This window comes from Pseudophryne corroboree, chromosome 3, assembly GCF_028390025.1.
Source record: "Pseudophryne corroboree isolate aPseCor3 chromosome 3, aPseCor3.hap2, whole genome shotgun sequence".
NCBI classification, from domain to species: Eukaryota; Metazoa; Chordata; class Amphibia; order Anura; family Myobatrachidae; genus Pseudophryne; species Pseudophryne corroboree.
The window spans coordinates 351300505-351322542 of record NC_086446.1 but is presented as its reverse complement, the minus strand read 5'-3'; the positions used below and the strand labels follow the sequence as shown (position 1 = coordinate 351322542).

Genomic DNA, 22038 nt, shown 5'->3' with positions numbered 1-22038 from the left:
CTATATCACGGGCATTGTGGTATAATGTCTCAAGGTCATTGCGGTGTGTGTCATAATGTGTCACAGGCATTGTATGTGCTATAATGTATCAGGGGCATTGCAGTGTATAGCATAATGTATAACGGGCATTGCGATTCCTGTCATAATGTGTCGGGGGCATTACGGTGTGTGGCATAATGTGTCACAGGCATTACGGTGTGTGGCATAATGTGTCACAGGCATTACGGTGTGTGGCATAATGTGTCGGGGGCATTATGGTGTGTGGCATAATGTGTCATGTGCATTATTGTGTGTGGAATAATGTCTAAGGGCCATTGCAGTATGTGGCATAATGTATACTGGGCATTACTATAAGGAGGAAAAATGACAAATAATGTAAGGGGCATGAATCAGGATTATTTTTCTTTCCTGTGGTGGCTAACGTCTGGGCGTGCAGGTTGCAAAACTGGGGTATAAGGTAGTCTTTTCCTGCAATACCACGCCCCTTTATGAGAAACCACGCCCATTCCAACAAAACCACGCCCCTTTTTTTGCAGCGCGCGCCGACGGCGCGCGCATATTTATCCCTTTCTTGCTCCCAATTATGCGGCGGGGGGGATGGGGGGGCACCAAAGAATTTTTTGGCTTGGGGGAGAAAAATTTCTAGTTACGCCACTGCTCCCCTGACTGCACGTCTCTGCCCTAAGGGTCTGAATCAGAGGTCAACACAGTAGCCCCAGCAGCTGTCTCTATTGGCGGTCGCCGTCTGAGACTATATGCAAATGCAGCTATAAATCCTATAAGTCCTTCCCTTGTGTGCATCCATGCGTCTGAATGTGCAAGTAATAAGACGCTCACTGTCACCGTCCATACACGCAGTAATTCCGTCTGGTGCATCTCCATCCAAACTTGCACCAGCCCTATGGCAGGTGCGTATCTAAATGCCACCCTCAGCTCTCAGGCGATGTCTCTGTAAACTTTAACACATGCTCATCAGATTGGATACCGTATAGTTAGTTACACCCATATACTGAGTTAGTGGTACCTGATCATATCAAATACACCAGATTTATGTCAGGTGCACTTACAGATGTGTCAGCTTACATCTTTGCAGCTTTTGGCAGCTTGTCTTGACGCTGCCACGATGCATATGCATCACAGCACAGTGCGTACGCACCCACCTGCTGTCTCCGTCGGATCTGGCACTTATATATCTGGGTAGAGTGCTCATAACCTCCTGCTACCCATATGAATATGCTCCCACAGGCTCCTCATTCTATGTAAGTGTAGTGGGAGCATCGTTCCCTGCTACCCGCGGCCAGTGGCGGTTCTTGCCACGGGCAAGCGGTACTTTTGCCCGGGGCGCCGCCTTCCGGAGGGCGCCGGCGCCATCCGGAGGGCGCCGCACCAGGCCAAGATCCGCCACTGTGCCCCCCGTAGTGCCCTGCTGTGCCCCCCCCCGCTTTGAAGGGAACCAGACGCGTAGCGTCTAGTTTCCCTTCATGGAGAGGACCTTAGTTGTGCGGTGCGCGATGACGTCATCGCGCACCGCACAGCAAAGGTCCTCTCCATGAAGGGAAACTAGACGCTACGGTCTAGTTTCCCTTCGTCTAGAGGACCTTTGCTGTGCGATGCGCGATGACGTCATCGCGCACCGCACAGCATAGTGGCACAGACACTAGGGGTCATAATTGACCTCTAGTGTCTATGCTGTTCTATGGGAGAGACGTAATAACGTCTCTCCCATAGATCGAAGAGAACAGAAGAGAGGAGGAGAGGAGAAGAGCGGCGCCGCCGGCGGAGGGGGTCTGGATCAGGAACGGGGATGGTAAGTATACTTTTTATTTATTTTTCTTTCAGCGCGCTGACCACGCCCCCAATTGAAGCCACGCCCCCCATATTTTGCCCGGGGCGCCACAAATCATAGAACCAGCCCTGCACGCGGCCGCTGTGTGTCTCCGCAAAGTTTGTGTAGCAGACATGTAGATATGCACGCGCCCGCTACAGTACGCTATGCCAAGACTCATAGCCCACAATGTGAAAGCATTGCGGGCAAGACATATAAGGACACAGCTGTACATCCAGGCCTAGATTCAGAGCTGTTTCTTTCGGTGGGTGAGGCATGCCGTCGCACGGGGCGCCCGCCGCGGCTCTTTTGGTGGCTCCTGGTGCTCCTCCTCCTCCCTGTCATTACTACTCCACTCGGGTGGAGTTTTGTGTAATGACGCTTTGCGTCGTGACATCACGAAGCAAACGTGTCATTACGTGAAACTCTGCCTCCGAGTGGAGTACTAATGACGGGGAGGAGGAGGAGTTCCAGGACTCAGAACAGAACAACAGGTGGGCGTGCGGGAGGAGGGAGATGCTGGCGGGCGGGCACAGTGAACACCCCTTACAAAGAGCACTATACAGCCCTGGCAACGGACATTACACAGCCCTGGCAACTGGCATTACACGGCCCTGGCAACTGACATTACACAGCCCTGGCAACTGGCATTACACAGCCCTGGCAATGATCATAACACCCGTCCCAGAGTATGAAACCCCTGGCAACCAGCATGACACCCAGCACGTGAAACCCTAGGCAACGAGCAGGTAATTTATAAGTAATTAGAAGCTTAGAATTAGAAGCTTTACTGTAGGGCATAATGTATCAAGGGCATTGCGGTGTGTCGCATAATATGGTGCAGGGGGCATTATTGTGCGGGGCTTAATATGGTGGAATTTATTTTTTCCCCTGTGGTGGCCATGATCTGTTGGTACAGGGTCAAAACCAATGTGAAAGGTAGTCTTTTCAGGTGAGACCACGCCTATTTTAGCGAGACCACGGCCATTTTAGCAAGGCCACGCCCCCTTGTTGGGAGCTTGCATTTTTTTTATTTTTTTTATTTATGGAAGGGGGGGGGGGGGGGGGCATTTTTTTTTATTGTCAATGGGGGGGGGGGGGGCACTTTAAAATCTCGCACTGTGAGCCAAATTGGCTGGAAACCGCCCTGGCTAGATTGACTAATTAACAGCAGCCAGGAAAATAATTTTCCTGCCCAGATTGTCTCTAATGAGTTCCCAGCAACTTTCTGGCTTCCATTGTGACATCACATGACACATCATAATGGAGCTGTGGCTGAGGGGTGACGTCATAGACGGTATCACGCTCAGTCTTTTGAAAGGTTGTTATCGGTGGAGTAATACGTATCTTGAAGGTGCTGGAATCCTCTCACCTTTCCTGAGCACTGGATCTCCTTCTGACACCCTGGGTATGTTTTGGCTGGAATTTCACTACTCTGTACTTCTCCGCACAGGCGTGCGCAGAGACTGACTGGCGGGTGCCGCTCCGGACTTCCCCCCCCTCCACGGCATTATAGTGTTCTTTCACCTCCCCTGTCCTGGATATAGACTGCTCACCTGGTCCGCTCACCTGGGCCGCCCAGGTGAGCAGTTTATATCCAGGACAGGGGAGGTGAGAGAACACTATAATGCCGTGGAGGGGGAGGGGAAGTCCGGAGCGGCACCCGCCAGTCAGTCTCTGCGCACGCCTGTGCTTCTCCCTTCCGCTCTGCTTGGGCCTCCTGCAGTCATCATGCCTCCTGCTCTCCATCTCTGGGTGATCCCAGCTGCTGTTTGTGGAGGCTACTGCACATTGCGGGTCATTCCGAGTTGATCGCTCGCTGGCAACTTTTTGCTGGCTTGCAATCAGATAGTCGCCGCCCATGGGAGAGTGTATTTTTGCTTTGCAGCTGTGCGAACGCGTGTGCTGCTGAGCGGGCCGAAATTTTTTTGTGCAGTTTGTAAGTAGCTCTAGACTTACTCAGCCCTTGCGATCATTTCAGCGTGTCTGGTCCGGATTTGACGTCAGACACCCGCCCTGCAAACGCCTGGACACGCCTGCGTTTTTCCAACCACTCCCTGAAAACGGTCAGTTGACACCCATGAACGCCCTCTTCCTGTCAATCACCATGCGTTCAGCTGTGCGAATGGATTCTTCGTTAAATCCATCGCTTAGCAACGAACCGCTTTGTACTCGTACGACGCGCCTGCGCATTGTGGTGCATACGCATGTGCAGTTTAGCTGCAGTTGAGCTGATCGCTGCGCTGCAAAAAGTTGCTAGCGAGCGATCAGCTCAGAATGACCCCCATTATACATCCTTGTGCAACATTGATCCTCTCCTGGACCTGCTGGGAGATACAAGGCGATATCCTACACTTCTCTGCTGTTACCTCTGCAACCTTGAGCTCCTGTTTATGACAACTCTCTGGAAATTCACGGTAAGCTATTGCTCTTATTGAAATTCTGCTTTACCTCTGTCTCCTGCTAGCAGTTTCCTGTGCCCTAGCTGACATCTTGCACAAATGCAACTTCTGAAGTGACTTCCCATGCAAAATCCACAAAATCGAGACAAACACACACCACAAAGCAACAACGGCCCTCATTCCGAGTTGTTCGCTCGCTAGCTGCTTTTAGCAGCATTGCACACGCTAGGCCGCTGCCCTCTGGGAGTGTATCTTAGTTTAGCAGAATAGCGAACGAAAGATTAGCAAAAGTGCTACTAAATAATTCTTAGCAGTTTCTGAGTAGCTTCGGACCTACTCACAGATTGCGATCAGCTCAGTCCGTTTAGTTCCTGGTTTGACGTCACAAACACGCCCTGCATCGGCTAGCCACTCCCCCGTTTCTCCAGACACTCCCGCAATTTTCCCTGACACACCTGCGTTTTTTTGCAAACGCCGGGAAAACGCTGAGTTCCTGCCCAGAAACGCTCCTTTCCTGTCAATCATTCACCGTTCAGCAGTGCGACTGAAAAGCGCCGCAGAAGCCACAGCAAAACTGCTAAGTTTTGTGTTAAATAACTAAGCGCATGCGCCCTGCGTGCCTTGCGCATGCGCAATTTGCAACAATTGGCAGCATAGCGAAAATCGGCAACGAGCGAACAACTCGGAATGACCCCCAACATACACCAACGAAAGACAAAGACACAAGTGAAAGCAATTGTTAGTAAATGTGTGATCTTTGTTTACGGCGATTAGGGGCAAAAATCTGCAGTTAAGGGTGATTTGTAATCTCACCCAAATCGATTCTTACTAAATTTTCCCCAGGAGTGCGTAGAGGTAGAGCGATATCACCAGCTGGGAGACTGCTGTACAGGGCTCTTATCGGGACACATTAGGCAGCAGTATATTATTCTAATTTCCAGATGTATTATCTTTTCTGTAATATTACCACCATTTTTCTAGCTACACCATGTCACCTTTTCTCCACCTTTTCCCAACTGGGCCAAATAATCAAGGTCTGAAGGGGTAATTCAGATCTAATTGTAGATGTGCTAAATTTAGCACATCTACGATCAGCTTCACAGACATGCGGGGGGAGTCCCGCATATCTGGCTCTACCCCCACCCCCCCACACCCCCCCCCCCGCACAGGCACAAAAGCATTGCACGGCGGCGATGCTTTTGTACCTGACAAGTAGCCCCCTATCTATTATTAACCCCTCATATATCACCACCGGCAGATACACATAATTGCCCCCAGCATTGCCAGATACACATAACTGCCCCCACTTGTGCCAGATAACATATACCCCCCCATGGTGCCAGAGATAACATATATGCCCCTCGGTGCCAGATAACAAATATGCCCCCACAGTGAAAGATACATGTGTTTTCATGGCTCTGCTCACGGTGCCGGCACCGCTTCCACTGTGGCTGCTGTCCGAGGGTCTCCGGTGGCGGGTGAGTGAAATCAGGCTCACAGTCTGGCAGCCAATCAAGAGCCGCTGCTGCCGGTCCACGAGCTCTGACTGGCTGACGAACCGGCACCTGACATGAAATAGCAGAAAGCCGCCTTAGGTGTTTGGTGCGTAGGCGGTAGAGGCCGTATGCGGCCCAAGGGGTGCGAGTTTGACGCGTCTGCTCTACCAACAGTGTACCATCATGGAGCAAAATCACCAGAAATCCATTCTTCCTAATGTGGTGAACTAAGAATGTCTACAGCAGAACATCATTTGTGAAAGGGACTGAAAACATACTTTCTAAAAACCATTTGAAAAAACAAGGTGTAAGATATGGAGGTCTTCCCTTGTCTTAAAGGGGGTACACATGAGGAGATGTGTGCTGTGCGATCTATCACAGAATGCTCAGCGCACATCTCTCCTCCCCTCAGCATACAGCGCGATGTGTGCTGAGGGGCGGGGGGGACGCTCACTTCACCCAGCGGTGTCACACCCAGGTGCGGGCTGCACCCCCCGGCTCTCACCTTGTGATGCCACTGATTCTCATTGATTTGAGTATGCTGGGGTCAGCTGCAAATGTCAATGGTGTCCTTTTTTTATGTATATATTGCGAATCTGCTAATGCCTACGCAGTTTAGTGAATGCACTGGTGGGCATCTTTATCATTTCTGGTTGGCCCTTCACATGCGATATTTAGCAAGAGCAGATTTGTGAATATCGCTATATCAGCCTCAATAGTGATCCATAATGAGTCAGGCCCATTGTTTCCAAATGTCCCTAATTCTCAGTTTTGACCAACTGTACTGAACGATTTTACATATTCACATATTTTGGTCGTGAAGTTTAATGAAGTTTAATTAGGTAGAGTAGGTAGGTAAAGTAAAGGCATGTTCTCATAAATTTAATTTTGACAGACCAAGACACAGGCGCTAATAAATTTTTCACAATTTTCAACCCACTGGAGCAAAATACAACAACATTAGGTAGATGCTTCTCTGTACCTGACTTCTGAATTGCTGACTGCAAATTTCCCTCTCCAACTAGTTGTGCATAATTCAATGTGGATATATGATTATTTATTTATTTCCTTTATTAACTGTTCGCTTCAAAATCACCTTGCTAAAGAGGCAGAATTTTCTGAATGCCCTCATAAATGGTAAAGCATCAGGTGTGGCGCTATATCTCTTTAGCAAGTGGAACACCTTGAGGACCTGCTGTTTCAATAACCAAGGACCATAGGCAAACGCGGGGGTATATGGGTTCTGGTTGCCCAGAAACCCACCTCCTCTTGGCCAGTGACTCAGTTTATGACAACAATAGCATATTACTAGATTACTAGAGCTGCCGCCACAACATGCACTTTAAGGGACAGAGCGGAGCTGCTGCACATGCCCAGTGGTAACAGCTTCTTCTACCAGGTTTGCTGTGTGTGTGGATCTGAGTCCTCAATCAGTGCTCTGGACCAGAGAGTAGCTGCCAGGAAGAAGAGACAGGAGCCTTACCATGAGGTCGGAGAATGTGTGCTTAGAAAGTGCAGTTCTGTCTCCTGCTGGTTCTCTAAAGTTTGTCTTTATTTATTATGGTACGTTTAACTTTTACCTGACCACTTATTTTATTTAGATTAGTTAAATATGTCTGATACTGTAATACTGTATTAAGAGGTGTAGCTAAGTGCCATGGTGCCCGGAGCAAGGTTATGTCGTCGTCCCCCTCCCTGTACTGAATTCGGGGCCTAGCCAACATGTGGGTGCATGTTACATTTGAAACGAAAGAATATTTTAAAATTGGTGACAGGGCCAGTTCTAGACTTTGTGGAGCTCAGGGTGAAAGTTTCCTTTGGTGCCCCCCATGTGTAAAACAGGGACATTGCACCCCTAAGACGAGCTGCAAAAATATAGGGTTGAGGTTTTATGGGAAAGGGACGTGGCCACAGAATAGTACCAATTCACATTACATCGCAGAGTCCTTTATACAACTACAGTACTACAGTGCAGTAGAGCTGCTGGAAGTAGCTGTATTTAGATATTTAATTGTTCAATTCAAATAAATTAAAAACTCTATACAGTATATGCCCCGACTGACCTGAACTCACAACCCCCCAAACCCGTAATTAAAATAATGCTCCAAATGTGACCCCCCACAGACCTAATAAACCCCCCAGTCTCTCAATGAAAATAATGCCCTAAAACTAACCCCCCCCCCCCTCCGACCTGAAAATCCCCCATACACTGCAGTGAGCATCAGTGACCCTCGTACACTGCAGTGTGCATCAGTGACCCCCATACACTGCAGTGAGTATCAGCGACCCCGTAAAATAGAGCATCAGCAACCCCCATACACTGCAGTGAGCATCAGTGACCCCCATACACTGCAGTGAGCATCAGTGACCCCCATACACTGCAGTGAGCATCAGTGACCCCCATACACTGCAGTGAGCGTCAGTGACCTCAGTACACTAGATAGAGCATCAGTGACCGCTATACACTGCAGTGAGCATCCGTGACCCCCGTACACTACAGACAGTGTCAGTGACCTCTGCACACTGCAGACAGCTCCATTGACCCCCACACACTGCAGACAGCATCAGTGACCCCCGCGCACTGCAAACAGCGTCCGTGATACTCCGCACACTGCAGACAGCATCAGTGACCACCATACAATGCAGCAGCATCAGTGACCTCCATAGCTCGATACGTCTCACAAAAAGAAAACATATATAGCAGTGGGGCAGCACTTACAGCACCATTAATGTATCACCCCTTAAAGCTGCTCCTCCAGTACGTACATGCTGAGCTCCCAACTCCAGTCCCGCATCCCTCCTCCCAGCATTCCATGCGACTGCCTCTGCTTGTCTCCTCCGGCATTCTTCCTTCTCTTTGTGGCCCACGGCCGGTGCCGGCAACAGAAATCTTGCGGCCCGGTACACTTTTATTTCCCTTCCAGTCTGGTAAAGAGTTGACACACACACACACACACACACACACACACACACACACACACACACACACACACACACACACACACACACACACACACACACACACACACACACACACACGTGTGGAATGGACAAAGCTGTAGGGACTCTGGTAGAATAAAATAAATTGTAGATGCTTTTTTAATACTCCTGCCACCAGCTGACACTCAGGCTAGTGGTCTTTTGGAGTCTGGAATCAATCCACAGGAGGAATTGCGAGGTGCTGGGGACGCCTGGTTGTTTATTCTATCTGCCTTGTTTTTCCTGCCATATGGTGAGAGTCCAGCCATTCTAATTGGCTTTTTATTTTTCTAATAAAGCAATATTATACAGATTGAGTATCCCATATCCAAATATTCCGAAATACGGAATATTCCGAAATACGGACTTTTTTGAGTGAGAGTGAGATAGTGAAACCTTTGTTTTTTGATGGCTCAATGTACACAAACTTTGTTTAATACACAAAGTTATTAAAAATATTGTATTAAATGACCTTCAAGCTGTGTGTATAAGGTGTATATGAAACATAAATTAATTATGTGAATGTACACACACTTTGTTTAATGTACAAAGTTATAAAAAATATTGGCTAAAATTACCTTCAGGCTGTGTGTATAAGGTGTATATGAAACATAGATGCATTCTGTGCTTAGATTTAGGTCCCATCACCATGATATCTCATTATGGTATGCAATTATTCCAAAATACAGAAAAATCTGATATCCAAAATACCTCTGGTCCCAAGCATTTTGGATAAGGGATACTCAACCTGTACTATGTTTGCTTTTATCCTTTTGTGAGATTCTCTGGAAATGAAGTGATGGGTGGATGAAAAATCTGGAATCCCATTAGGATTGTATCCTCTCCCCTACATACGCATATTGTCTATTAGTTAGACACCATCTCACGGTACGGATTCTACCTACATATAGAAGAAACCATTGACTACATGTTAATAGTATCACACTATTGTATTTCTTATTTTTTGTTTGAGGGTCAAAAATTGACGATAAATTGATCATCTAGAAGTACCCCGTATGACTTATATCAGCGCCTGAAGACTATTTGGTGATATCTCTTTTTTTGCAAGCTGACACTCAAATGCCCATTCAAATATTTATAGTGTATGCCACATAGTGCCCCAGCTAACATTACGTGGAGCAACACCCCCTCCAAACCACATTATGATGGTCATTCCGAGTTGTTCGCTCGTTGCCGATTTTCGCTATACTGCGATTAGTCGCTTACTGCGCATGCGCAAGGTTCGCAGAGCGCATGCGCTTAGTTATTTTACACAAAAGTTAGGTATTTTACTCACGGCATAACAAAGCTTTTTCATCGTTCTGGTGATCGTAGTGTGATTGACAGGAAGTGGGTGTTTCTGGGCGGAAACTGGCCGTTTTCTGGGAGTGTGCGAAAAAACGCTGGCGTTTCTGGGAAAAACGCGGGAGTGTCTGAAGAAACGGGGGAGTGTCTGGGCGAACGCTGGGTGTGTCTGTGACGTCAAACCAGGAATGAAACTGACTGAACTGATCGCAATGTAGGAGTAAGTCTGGAGCTACTCAGAAACTGCTAAGAAATTTCTATTCGCAATTCTGCTAATCTTTCGTTCGCAATTCTGCTAAGCTAAGATATACTCCCAGAGGGCAGCGGCTTAGCGTGTGCAATGCTGCTAAAAGCAGCTAGCGAGCGAACAACTCGGAATGAGGGCCATATGCCATAACCATGCCCCAATTCACATTATGTGATCACTGTGCCCCTAAATCACATAATATGCCACACAATGCCACCAATTCACATTATATGCCACAACACCCCCCCCCCCCAATTCACATTAAAGGCCCCAGTGTGTGTCCATTTTACATTATATAACCAAATGTTCATCCAAATTACATTACATACCACATCTTGCACCCAATATCAGTTTATATGCCTCACTATGCCCCTAATTCCCATTATACACTCCCCTGTGCCCCCAAAATCACATAATATGCCCTACTGTGTCCTCAAATATCAAAACATACCCCACTGTGCCCCCACATACACCACTGTGACCCCAGCTTAACAGAATACAGCAGCTTCTTTCTTACTTACATGGCATTCTCTCTCTATTTCTCTTCTATCTTCTTTTTCTGCTGTTAATTGAACTTCTTTCTGTGCCATGCAGCTCCTCATCACTGATGGTGATAATATTCAATGCACTGCTGCAGCCTGGCCTGGAACAGCTGCAGATGGATGGGAGCCAGGCTGCAGCCAACCTGGCAGCTGGGGTCAGTGCAGAGGGATCGTCAACTGTGGTTACTGCTGTGCCACCTCCAAAGCGCTGCGTGCGGTACGACCCAGCGTGTAGCACAAAGGTCACTGGGAGAAACTGCTGAGAATGCGCAACTCAGCTTCTTCCAGCTGAGACGCTGGGCTTAATGAAGCGGCGCCTGCACTGCATATCAAACAGGCAATTGTGTCGGTGCCCTTCAGGAGCAGAGACGTCACTAGAGTTTTTGGAGCCCAGGGCAAGATACAGAAGGGGAGTGCCCACTGGAAATGGGGCGTGCCAACATGACACGCCACATGTTTCTCGTCACACTGGGTCGAAATCTCGAAAGTCAGAATATCGAGGCCAGGATCCCGACCGCCAGAATACCGACAATGGCACCACTGTTATTTCCACTCTGGAGTGAGAATAGAACCTGCGCCGGGATTTTGACCGTAGGGATCCCGTACTTAACGCCTGGGAACAGTTACTTTTCAATTCCACATGCACCTTACCTACACGATGGTTTCTCACAATGTGGAACCTCTGAAGAAATGTATCCTCTGAGGCGGATGGCGTCTTCTGTCAGTAATCACTATTCATGTAGGTCCAGAAGATGCCTGTTTATGTAGGAATATTAACAAGGTCTGCATCATACAACAGCGGTTCAGCCAGACTCATGTCACCTCAGGCCCCCTGTGTCTTTCAGCACACCATCACCTACCTTCCGCGTAGTCTCTCAGCACACCATCACCTTCCCATGCGTCGTCACCCAGCACACCATCACCTAACCATGCATCGTCACTTTCCCTGCGCACCATCATCTTCCCTGCGTCTTTTCATGTTCTGCCTGTGTCTCTCACTATTCCCCTTTCTTTCTGCGTCAAACAGCCTCCCCAACTTCATTGTGTCTTCATTCTGTGGGGTAAATGTATTATAGTGGCACGTATCATGCCGCTATAACACTTCCTGCTTCACCTCATTAACGAGGTGAAGCAAGAAGGGACATCGACAAAATGTATTAACATCTTGTTTGTCGAAGCGGTGGCGCAAAAGCGTGGTCACGCTCCCGTAGAAGGAAGCAAACTGGTGGCCGTGTCACGGCGGGTATAGCGGAGGGCGGGAGGACTGGAGTGCTCGGGGGGTGGCACGATAGTGCAGGGCAGAGCTCCGGCGGTGGCCACAATGGTGGCACAGTGGGGCGAGTGGGCAGTGCAGGTGCCGGTGACGCCCCCCTCTGCTGGGGCTGCCACGGCGCCCAGGGCACGCACCCTGCTCGCCCTACGCTCAATACGACTGTGTTCATGAGCATGGCCGCGGCGCAGCGGAGGGGAGGGGGGAGGAGAGGGGGACAGCGGCGCGCCTTCTAACCTTCTCAGTGACTGGAGCTTGCGCTCCACTGGAGCCACTCTCCCTACGCCCCTCACTGTATTCCATATATTATCCAGTCTATAAAAACACCAATGTGTACATTAATGTCCAGGGTCAATACTAGGTTCTTCTACCGCCTCCCTAAACTCACGCACTCCAGTGTTCCACAGGGTGGGAGATTGTGGCTTGCATTTGGAAACCCCCCTCTACAAATCCTGCGTTTGCCCCTGAGGAGGTATGTTCGCCCACTGTTGCAGTGAACGGGAACCTTGCTAACCTCTCACTGGTGCATGCAGTAGTTAAAGGTTAACAAGAGTGGGACTGGTACTGGACAAGGGGCCTAGTTCAGACCTGATCGCTGCTGTGCGTTTTTTTGTGCCAGCGCCGCAGTGCGCCGGTGTATGCTAGACAGCCGATGGCCATCTCAGCCCTGCGGTGTCTAGACGGGAGGTGGCAGGCCGGTGGCGCTTTATCTGCCGTTTTAGTGTGTGCGGTCCGGGCAACGCAGGCGTGCCCGGACTTTGCGGGGGCGGGCCGCGGTGGTTGAATGACATCACACGCAGCGGCTGCGACCTGGACAGCGATGGGTTACTCCCTGCCAGCGCGCAGGAGCTGCGCAGGTAGGGAGCTACTCGTCAAGTACAAAAGCATCGCCACTGTGTACTGCTTGTGTACTTGTGCAGGGGCAGTAGGGCCAGACATGCGGGGCGGACTAGCCCTGTGCTGGGCTTCCCCCCACATGCCTGAGTAACTGATCTTAGCCGTGCAAAATTTTGCATGGCTACGATCAGGTCTGAATTAGGCCCAAGGACCAGTTGCACACCTGGAGATGTAATACCAGAAATAAAAAATGTCTCCTTTCCTCTAACAGTCCAGCCTATTCTGCATCAAGTCTAGGGGGTAATTCAGATCTGATTGCAGCAACAAATTTGTTAGCTAATGGGCAAAACCATGGGGGTAATTCCAAGTTGATCGCAGCAGGAATTTTGTTAGCAGTTGGGCAAAACCATGTGCACTGCAGGAGGGGCAGATATAACATGTGCAGAGAGAGTTAGATTTGGGTGGGGTGTATTCAAACTGAAATCTAAATTGCAGTGTAAAAAGAAAGCAGCCAGTATTTACCCTGCACAGAAACAAAGTAACCCACCCAAATCTAACTCTCTGTGCAAATGTTATATCTGCCCCCCTGCAGTGTTCGCTGCTGCCGTTGTTCGCTGCGTAGCGATCATTTAAAAAAACGCCAAAACTACACATGCGTATGAGCCGCAATGTGCATGTGCAGCGTACAGGTACAAAGAGCATAGTTGTTTCTCCTTAAGTCCTAGAGGATGCTGGGGACACTTCAAGACCATGGGGTATAGACGGGATCCGCAGGAGACATGGGCACTTCAAGACTTTAAAAGGGGTGTGAACTGGCTCCTCCCTCTATGCCCCTCCTCCAGACTCCAGTGAGGTTCTGTGACCAGTGAGACTGGATGCACACTGAGGAGCTCTCCTGAGTTTCTCTGAAAAAAGACTTTTGTTACGTTTATTATTTTCAGGGAGACCTGCTGGTAACAGGTTCCCTGCATCGTGGGACTGAGGGGAGAGAAGCAGACCTACTTCTGTGAGTTTCAAGGCTCTGTTTCTTAGGCTACAGGACACCATTAGCTCCTGAGGGTCTGAATGCTAGTATAAATATTTGAAAGATAGCGGGGCTGAAGCGTGCCATTAAGGGGGCATGGCTTAGTCCTCACAGCTCTCATCGGCGCCATTTTCTCTCACAGAGCTGCAGAGACGCTGGTCCTCCTACACTGCTGTACAAGTAAAAGGGTGCAAAACAGGGGGGGGGGGGCACAGTTCGTTTGGTGATGTTTTAATAATAATAAAAGCGCTAACAGGTTTGAGGCATCGTATAAAACGTTTCAGTACCGGGATAGGCGCTGGGTTGTGAGCTGACAAACTCCCTCTGTGTTTCTCTGACAGGCTTTACTGTGGGTCTATCCCCTATATGCCCAGTGTGTTTGTGGTGTCGGTACACGTGTGTCGGCATGTCTGAGACTGAGTGCTCTTCCCAGGAGGAGACTGGATTAGGGAAAGAAACGACTGTGGGAGTGACCCTGTCGGCACCACCGACGCCTGATTGGGTAAATGTTTTGAGTGCTTTGAATGCGAATGTGGCTCTATTAAATAAGAGATTGGATAAGTCTGAGTCTCAGACCCAGGCATGGAAGAAATCCGTGGAGGATGTGTTGTCACAAGTTCAGACCCCCTCGGTGTCACAAAAGCGTTCTTTTACCCAGATAGCAGATACAGATACCGACACGGACTCTGACTCCAGTGTCGACTATAGTGATGCCAGATTAAATCTAAAACTGGCTAAAAGCATTCAGCACATGAGTGTGGTGATTAAAGACGTGTTACATATCACGGAGGACCCTGCTGTTCCTGATACTAGGGTCTGTATGTTTAAAGGAAAGAAACCTGAGGTAACGTTTCCTCCCTCTCATGAACTGAACGCTCTTTTTGAAAAGGTTTGGGAAAATCCTGACAAGAAGTTTCAGATTCCCAAGAGAATTCTGGTGGCATATCCGTTCCCCTCTGGGGATAGGGAAAAGTGGGAGTCACCCCCCACTGTGGACAAAGCTCTGTCATGGCTGTCCAAAAAGGTGGGGCTTCCGTCTCCTGACACGCCAGCCCTAAAAGAACCTGCGGATCGTAAGCAGGAAAATACATTGAAATCCATTTATGTCACTACGGGTACGCTATGCCGTTGCTTCAGCGTGGGTGAGTAGCGCTATTGAAAAGTGGGCAGATAACTTGTCATCTGAGTTTGATACCCTGGATAGGGATAACATTCTTTTGACTCTGGGTCATATCAGGGATGCTGCAGCCTACCTTAAGGAAGCTGCGAGAGACATTGGCCTTTTGTGATCAAGAGCCAATGCTATGGCAGTCTCAGCTAGGAGAGCATTGTGGAATCATCAATGCTGATGCTGACTCTAAGAAGGCTATGGAGTCTCTGTCGTATAAAGGTGGTGTCTTGTTTGGTGATGGCCTCGCTGACCTGGTATCTACGGCTACCGTGGGTAAGTCATCCTTTTTACCTTATGTTCCTGCACAACAAAAGAAAACGCACCGCTATCAGATGCAGTCCTTCCAGCCCAATAAATACAAAAAAGGACAAGGGTCCTAATTCCTTGCTTCTAGAGGAAGAGGAAAGGGAAAAAGGTCACCGGCTGTGGCAGGTTCCCAAGAACAGAAGTCCTCTCCGGCTTCTACCAAATCTCCGACTCTTCAGTCATTTCTGGGTTCGTTCGACCCTAGACCCATGGGTATTAGAAATAGTGTCCCAAGGGTACAAGCTGGAATTTCAAGACGTGCCCCCTCGACGATTTTTCATATCAGCCTTACCAGTTTCTCTTCCGGACAGGGAGGTGGTATGCGGTGCTATACAAAAACTGTGTCAAAATCAAAAATAACAAATAGTTTACCACCTTTTATCTCAGGCGCTCCTCAACTAATATAGTGTTCAATCTCTCAGATTACTGAAGACATATGCCCTTGGAAAATGGAACATAAAAATACATAGTGTGATATTGTAACAATAGGAGAAGACAGGTATATGAATCTCTAGAGGTCCCAAACTCGTACCGCATCAGGTGGTCTACTTTTTGTAGACAATTGCGCAGTGTTTAGAGCGGGTCACCGTCTTAGATATATCCTGACCCCTTCCAACGCCTCGAGGATATCTTCTTCTTATTCCAACCCAAGGTGCATGTGAATGAAAATGGTACTCCAATAGTGCATTACCATAAAAAATTTATTCACAAGATTTAAAACTTTAAAAGGTGGGTTCTTACCAGACTGAATGGTCTACACAAAAGAGTAGACAACAGCATTTGTTACAAATCAAACAACCAGGCGTCCCCAGGAGTAGTTGTATCCAGCCAGGCAAGAGCTCCACACACGTCCTGCTACCTTCACCAACGCGTTTCAATAACAAATGGTTATCTTTTTCAAGGTGTAGATGGTAGCAGACACCCTGTGGTATTTATCCTCCCACAAATCTAAAAAACTAAAAACCTAATACCAGACATGGATTGCCTAACTGCTAAAATCCTGAATACCTAACCTATACCTAATACATTAGGTAAAATCCATTTCATACATTTCTGGGGGCCTTCTGAAAGTCCGTTTCCCGCCAGGTAAACTGTCCAATGATGTTACATGGCGCAACATTATCCCGTCACCGGAAGTAGCGTGGATCGGCATTTGTCGTTTGGCAGGAAGTGACATGACCTCCTGTGTCAAAAGCATGACGCGGCCGTCCCCTCCGCGCGGCACGATAGCCCGTCACCGGAAGTGGCATAAATCAACATCCGCCGTCTGGACGGAACCCGGAAGTCCCACAGTACAGATGATACATTTCTCAGGTCCCGTTTCCACGGCTATTTTCCCGGAAATAGTATAATAAACGGTCCATATGGTGTCATTCTGATGCATGTCCCTTAAGGACGGTGCCATTTTGTTTTAGTCATCCGCCCATTTGCAATAATAAATAAAAAAGGGAAAACATCAGTTACTAAAATAGTGTAAAAAAATACAATGAACATTAAGATACCTCCTAAATAATAATCTGGAGTTCGAAATAAGAAGAGAGATTATCAATTTTACAGAAACCACTTGGTCTCAAAGTCTTTATTGAGGCCTCCTGGTTCTAAGGTTTTATATTTAAAGATGGTTTGCATTTCTATCCTGGCAAGTTTTTGTTGTGGATCTCCTCCTCTAATGTCTGGTTTAACACGTTTCAAGGCATAGAAATTCTTTATCTCCCTGGGATCACAATTGTGTACTTTCTTAAAATGTGCCGACAGGGCGTGGGTTTCTAATCCTTTTTTAATATTTCGGAGGTGTTCTCCCAGTCTAATTTTCAAGGCCCTGCTGGTACGGCCTATATAGAATTTCCCACATGTACATTCTACACAGTACACTACATTATTAGAATGGCAAGTTACACATTCTTTAATGGTGCACTTTCTTTCGTTAATAATGACCTCTACTATCTTATTCCCGAAAATATTGGGGACATTTTTGAAAGCAATACAAGCTCCACACCTGTAGAAACCCTCCGATGTTATTATTGGTCCAGTAGAGCCAGTTTGATGAAAACTGTGGACCAATTTGGATTGCAGATTGGGGGCTTTCCTGTATATACATACAGGTCTATCAGGTAAATCCTTTCCAATGATAGGGTCCCTTTTAAGAATCGGCCAGTGTTTTTGCAAAATACTTTGAACTTTCTTATGTTGAGAAGAGTAATCAGATATAAAGGCCCACTTATACCTATTATCTACTTCTTTTTTATCACTTTTATTCACAGTAAGTAAATCTGTTCTATCTAGTTTGGATACTTCATCTAGTGTTTTCTCTAGATACCTTTTATCGTATCCACACTCAATGAAGCATTTTTCCATGGAGGAAGCTTGTGCCGTAAAGACTGATTGCTCTGAGCAATTACGTTTAAGTCTTTTAAATTGGCCTACAGGGACACTGTTCAACCAGTTATCATGGTGACAACTCAATTTGTTGATGTAAGATCTCGAATCGGTGGGTTTAACGAAATTTTTTGTTTTAATTAGACCATCCTCTACATAAATGGTGAGATCTAAGAAATTCGCCTCTTTCTGGTTTACATCAAAAACAAGATTAATATGGTTGCTATTGTTATTGAGGTAGAAGCAAAAAAGATCCAGGGACTCCCTGTTTCCCTCCCATATAAACAGAACGTCATCGATATATCTATGCCAGGACACTAGGTTCGCCCCGTATGCATTGTTATTCCAGATGTAATTATCTTCCCATACCCCCATGAAGATATTGGCATAACTTGGGGCGAACCTAGTGCCCATGGCTGTACCGCATTTCTGCAGGAAAAACTCATTCTTAAATAGAAAGTAATTATTTGAGAGAATGAAATGAATGCCCTCCAAAATGAAATCCTGAAGATTAGCTGAAAGATTGGACTTAAACATAGTTTCCTGTACTGCTTTGATACCCTGTTGGTGATCTATGATGGTATATAACGCATTAACATCTGCAGTTACAAGGAAATAGTTTTCTTTCCATGGGATGTCCTTAAGAATTCGTAAGACATCAGCTGTGTCTTTTAAATGAGACTTATTAAGTGTCACAAATGGTTGTAAATGGGAATCTATCATTTGTGACAGATTGGCAGTCAATGATTCCACCCCAGATATTATCGGCCTTCCTGGGGGGTTAATGAGGCTCTTGTGCAGCTTTGGTAACAGATAAATGGTGGGTACGATAGGATATTCTACAAATAGAAATTTACTTTCTGCTTCTGACAAAATTCCTTTTTTATTATATTTATCAATAAGTTCTTTTAATTGTAACTGTATCCTCTTTGTAGGATCTCCTCGCATCTTTTTGTATGTGGCCTTATCTTCTAATTGGCGATATATCTCTGCCTCATAATTACTTCTATCTAGGAGGGCAATGCCACCACCCTTATCTGCCGGCTTGATGATAAGTTCCTTATCGGCAGTTAGGGTTCTGATGGCCTGTCTCTCTTTTGAGGATAAATTGAATCTAATTTTCTCTGACTCTAACTTTTCACAGTCCTCTCTAATTAGTGAGGCGAACGTCTCTACAAAACATCCTTTTAGATGTGAAGGATAGAATGTAGATTTTGGTTTAAAGGCGGATATACTTTGGGCCTCTAACATCGGGGTATCTTCCTCCTTATTCTTTTTTTTTTAAATGTTTTTATTGCAAGTTGTACAAGAAATATCAACAGCGAGGAATACATTTATCCATTGTGTGCATTTTCTAACATTTTCCACCTTCTGATATCACATCACAAGTATATTTAACAGTTTCTATGTTATAAAAGGATATTGTTGACATTAGGTATCAATAAAATAACAAATCATGTTTTGCAAGTACAGTCTTTTGGTTGTTTTTGTTGCAATTTATTCAGATACAATGGATGATAGTGTCTTAGAGTCTGATTAAAATAAAAGTTAGGAAAGGTAAAGAAAAACAAAAGATGGAAACAAAAACACAAAAACTAAAAATAAAATAAGAAAAGGGGGATAAAGAGGCAAGAGAGAAGAGAGAGAAAAAAAAAATTATAGGGGTGGGGGTGGGGGGGAGAGCCATGCGCGTCCGAGTCTTCCCTCCCGCCTCAACTCAAGGTAATCGGTGGATCCTGTATGAATAATCTGGTCTCATACCAAAGGGACTTCCTCCTTATTCTTAAAGAATTTTTTTAGGGTTAACTTCCTTGTGAATTTTTCTAAGTCCACAAAGATGTCAAACTGATTTACTTTGATTGATGGGGCGTATTTAAGCCCTTTTTCCAACAGGGATCTCTCATTCTCCAGGAGTATATGCGAACTAAGATTGAAGATTTTAACTTTTTCTTCTAATACCTCACTTGGGGTTTCTGCATGGGATTTTGATTTTATTTTCTTTTTCCTGTGCTTTCTCCTAAGGCCTTCCCTTGTTCCTCGTGAGCGTCTAACTACCTTTGGTTGGTATATCTCCTCCCTCTCTCTAAAAAAGGTGAGGAGGCAAGAGTTTCTTTCCTGTCTAAAGGTTGATATCTGTTCCTTGTCTGGACAGTATTCCGCCATTCTGTTGTATCCCATTTTCTTTGATTAATTGTATAATCATCTCTATGATTTCTCCAATTAGGGGTAGACTCCACCCTATAATTGGAGTTGGGATTATAATTCAATGATCTATTAACAGGATATCTCTCTGTCTCCATACGGAGAGACTCCCTATATTGGACATTTTTGTTCTTATTTCTCCCATTCTTATTACTTGTTAGGACTTGTGTAGTTTTCGGTCTCACTATTTTTTCTTTCTCTTTTTTTGTTTCATCAATGGTGTTTGGGGTTACCTCCAATTTCTTTTATCTCTAGCAAACTTGCTGGTTTTTCTAGCTATAATTGCTTTCTCTGTTCTTTCTATTCTATATTCTATTTTAATTTCTTTTTCTTTAAAGTCTACCTGATCCATAAAGGGAGTAATTAGTTCTCTATACCCTTTAATCTCCTCATCCAGACATTTTAGTTCCTTTTTTCTTTCTGAAATAATAAGTTCCATTAATTTAAAGGAGCAATTGTTTGTTATTTGCTCCCATTTATGTCTAAATTGCTCAGTGGATGTGGTGAAGCTAGCCCTTTTGTCGATTTTAAGGCCCTTTGGGATAAGTTTACATACAAGATATTTTTCAAGGGTCACAACCTCCCACCACATTTTGTTCTCTTTTAAGAGGACAACTTCCAATTTATGAAGTATATTATCTAGATCGTCATCCACTGCATTTATTTCACCTGGATTTGATGAGAATAAGGTATCTAGCTTTTTTATTCTTTCCTCCCTATTTCGGAACATGGCAGCACCACTTGTGTTCAAAAGGTGAAAAAGACAATTTTGTACAGATAATAGATCACAATTAGTGCGCCTGAGCCGCCGAAAAGAAAAGTGGTTAGAAGTATCACCAATACTCCCAACAGACAAAAATAACAAATAGTTTACCACCTTTTATCTCAGGCGCTCCTCAACTAATATAGTGTTCAATCTCTCAGATTACTGAAGACATATGCCCTTGGAAAATGGAACATAAAAATACATAGTGTGATATTGTAACAATAGGAGAAGACAGGTATATGAATCTCTAGAGGTGCCAGACTCGTACCGCATCAGGTGGTCTACTTTTTGTAGACAATTGCGCAGTGTTTAGAGCGGGTCACCGTCTTAGATATATCCTGACCCCTTCCAACGCCTCGAGGATATCTCCTTCTTATTCCAACCCAAGGTGCATGTGAATGAAAATGGTACTCCAATAGTGCATTACCATAAAAAATTTATTCACAAGATTTAAAACTTTAAAAGGTGGGTTCTTACCAGACTGAATGGTCTACACAAAAGAGTAGACAACAGCATTTGTTACAAATCAAACAACCAGGCGTCCCCAGGAGTAGTTGTATCCAGCCAGGCAAGAGCTCCACACACGTCCTGCTACCTTCACCAACGCGTTTCGATAACAAATGGTTATCTTTTTCAAGGTGTAGATGGTAGCAGACACCCTGTGGTATTTATCCTCCCACAAATCTAAAAAACTAAAAACCTAATACCAGACATGGATTGCCTAACTGCTAAAATCCTGAATACCTAACCTATACCTAATACATTAGGTGAAATCCATTTCATACATTTCTGGGGGCCTTCTGAAAGTCCGTTTCCCGCCAGGTAAACTGTCCACTGATGTTACATGGCGCAACATTATCCCGTCACCGGAAGTAGCGTGGATCGGCATTTGTCGTCTGGCAGGAAGTGACATGACCTCCTGTGTCAAAAGCATGATGCGGCCGTCCCCTCCGCGCGGCACGATAGCCCGTCACCGGAAGTGGCATAAATCAACATCCGCCGTCTGGCCGGAACCCGGAAGTCCCACAGTACAGATGATAAATTTCTCAGGTCCCGTTTCCACGGCTATTTTCCCAGAAATAGTATAATAAACGGTCCATATGGTGTCATTCTGATGCATGTCCCTTAAGGACGGTGCCATTTTGTTGTAGTCATCCGCCCATTTGCAATAATAAATAAAAAAGGGAAAATGTCAGTTACTAAAATAGTGTGATCTATTATCTGTACAAAATTGTCTTTTTCACCTTTTGAACACAAGTGGTGCTGCCATGTTCCGAAATAGGGAGGAAA

General features: G+C 46.0%; 1 protein-coding gene across 3 annotated transcripts in view; it reads left to right on the top strand.

Moving 5' to 3' along the window:
* Positions 1 to 22038, top strand: part of LRRC3C (leucine rich repeat containing 3C) — a 227798-nt gene that overhangs the window by 112723 nt on the left and 93037 nt on the right. For 2 of the 3 annotated variants that reach the window (XM_063959754.1, XM_063959753.1), the window contains exon 1: positions 1709 to 1807. The exons of the other annotated variant lie outside the window; for it this stretch is intronic. The gene's annotated coding sequence lies outside the window, so the exon portion shown is untranslated. Of the gene's footprint in view, positions 1 to 1708; positions 1808 to 22038 lie in introns of those variants that run through there. 3 annotated transcript variants of the gene reach the window in all.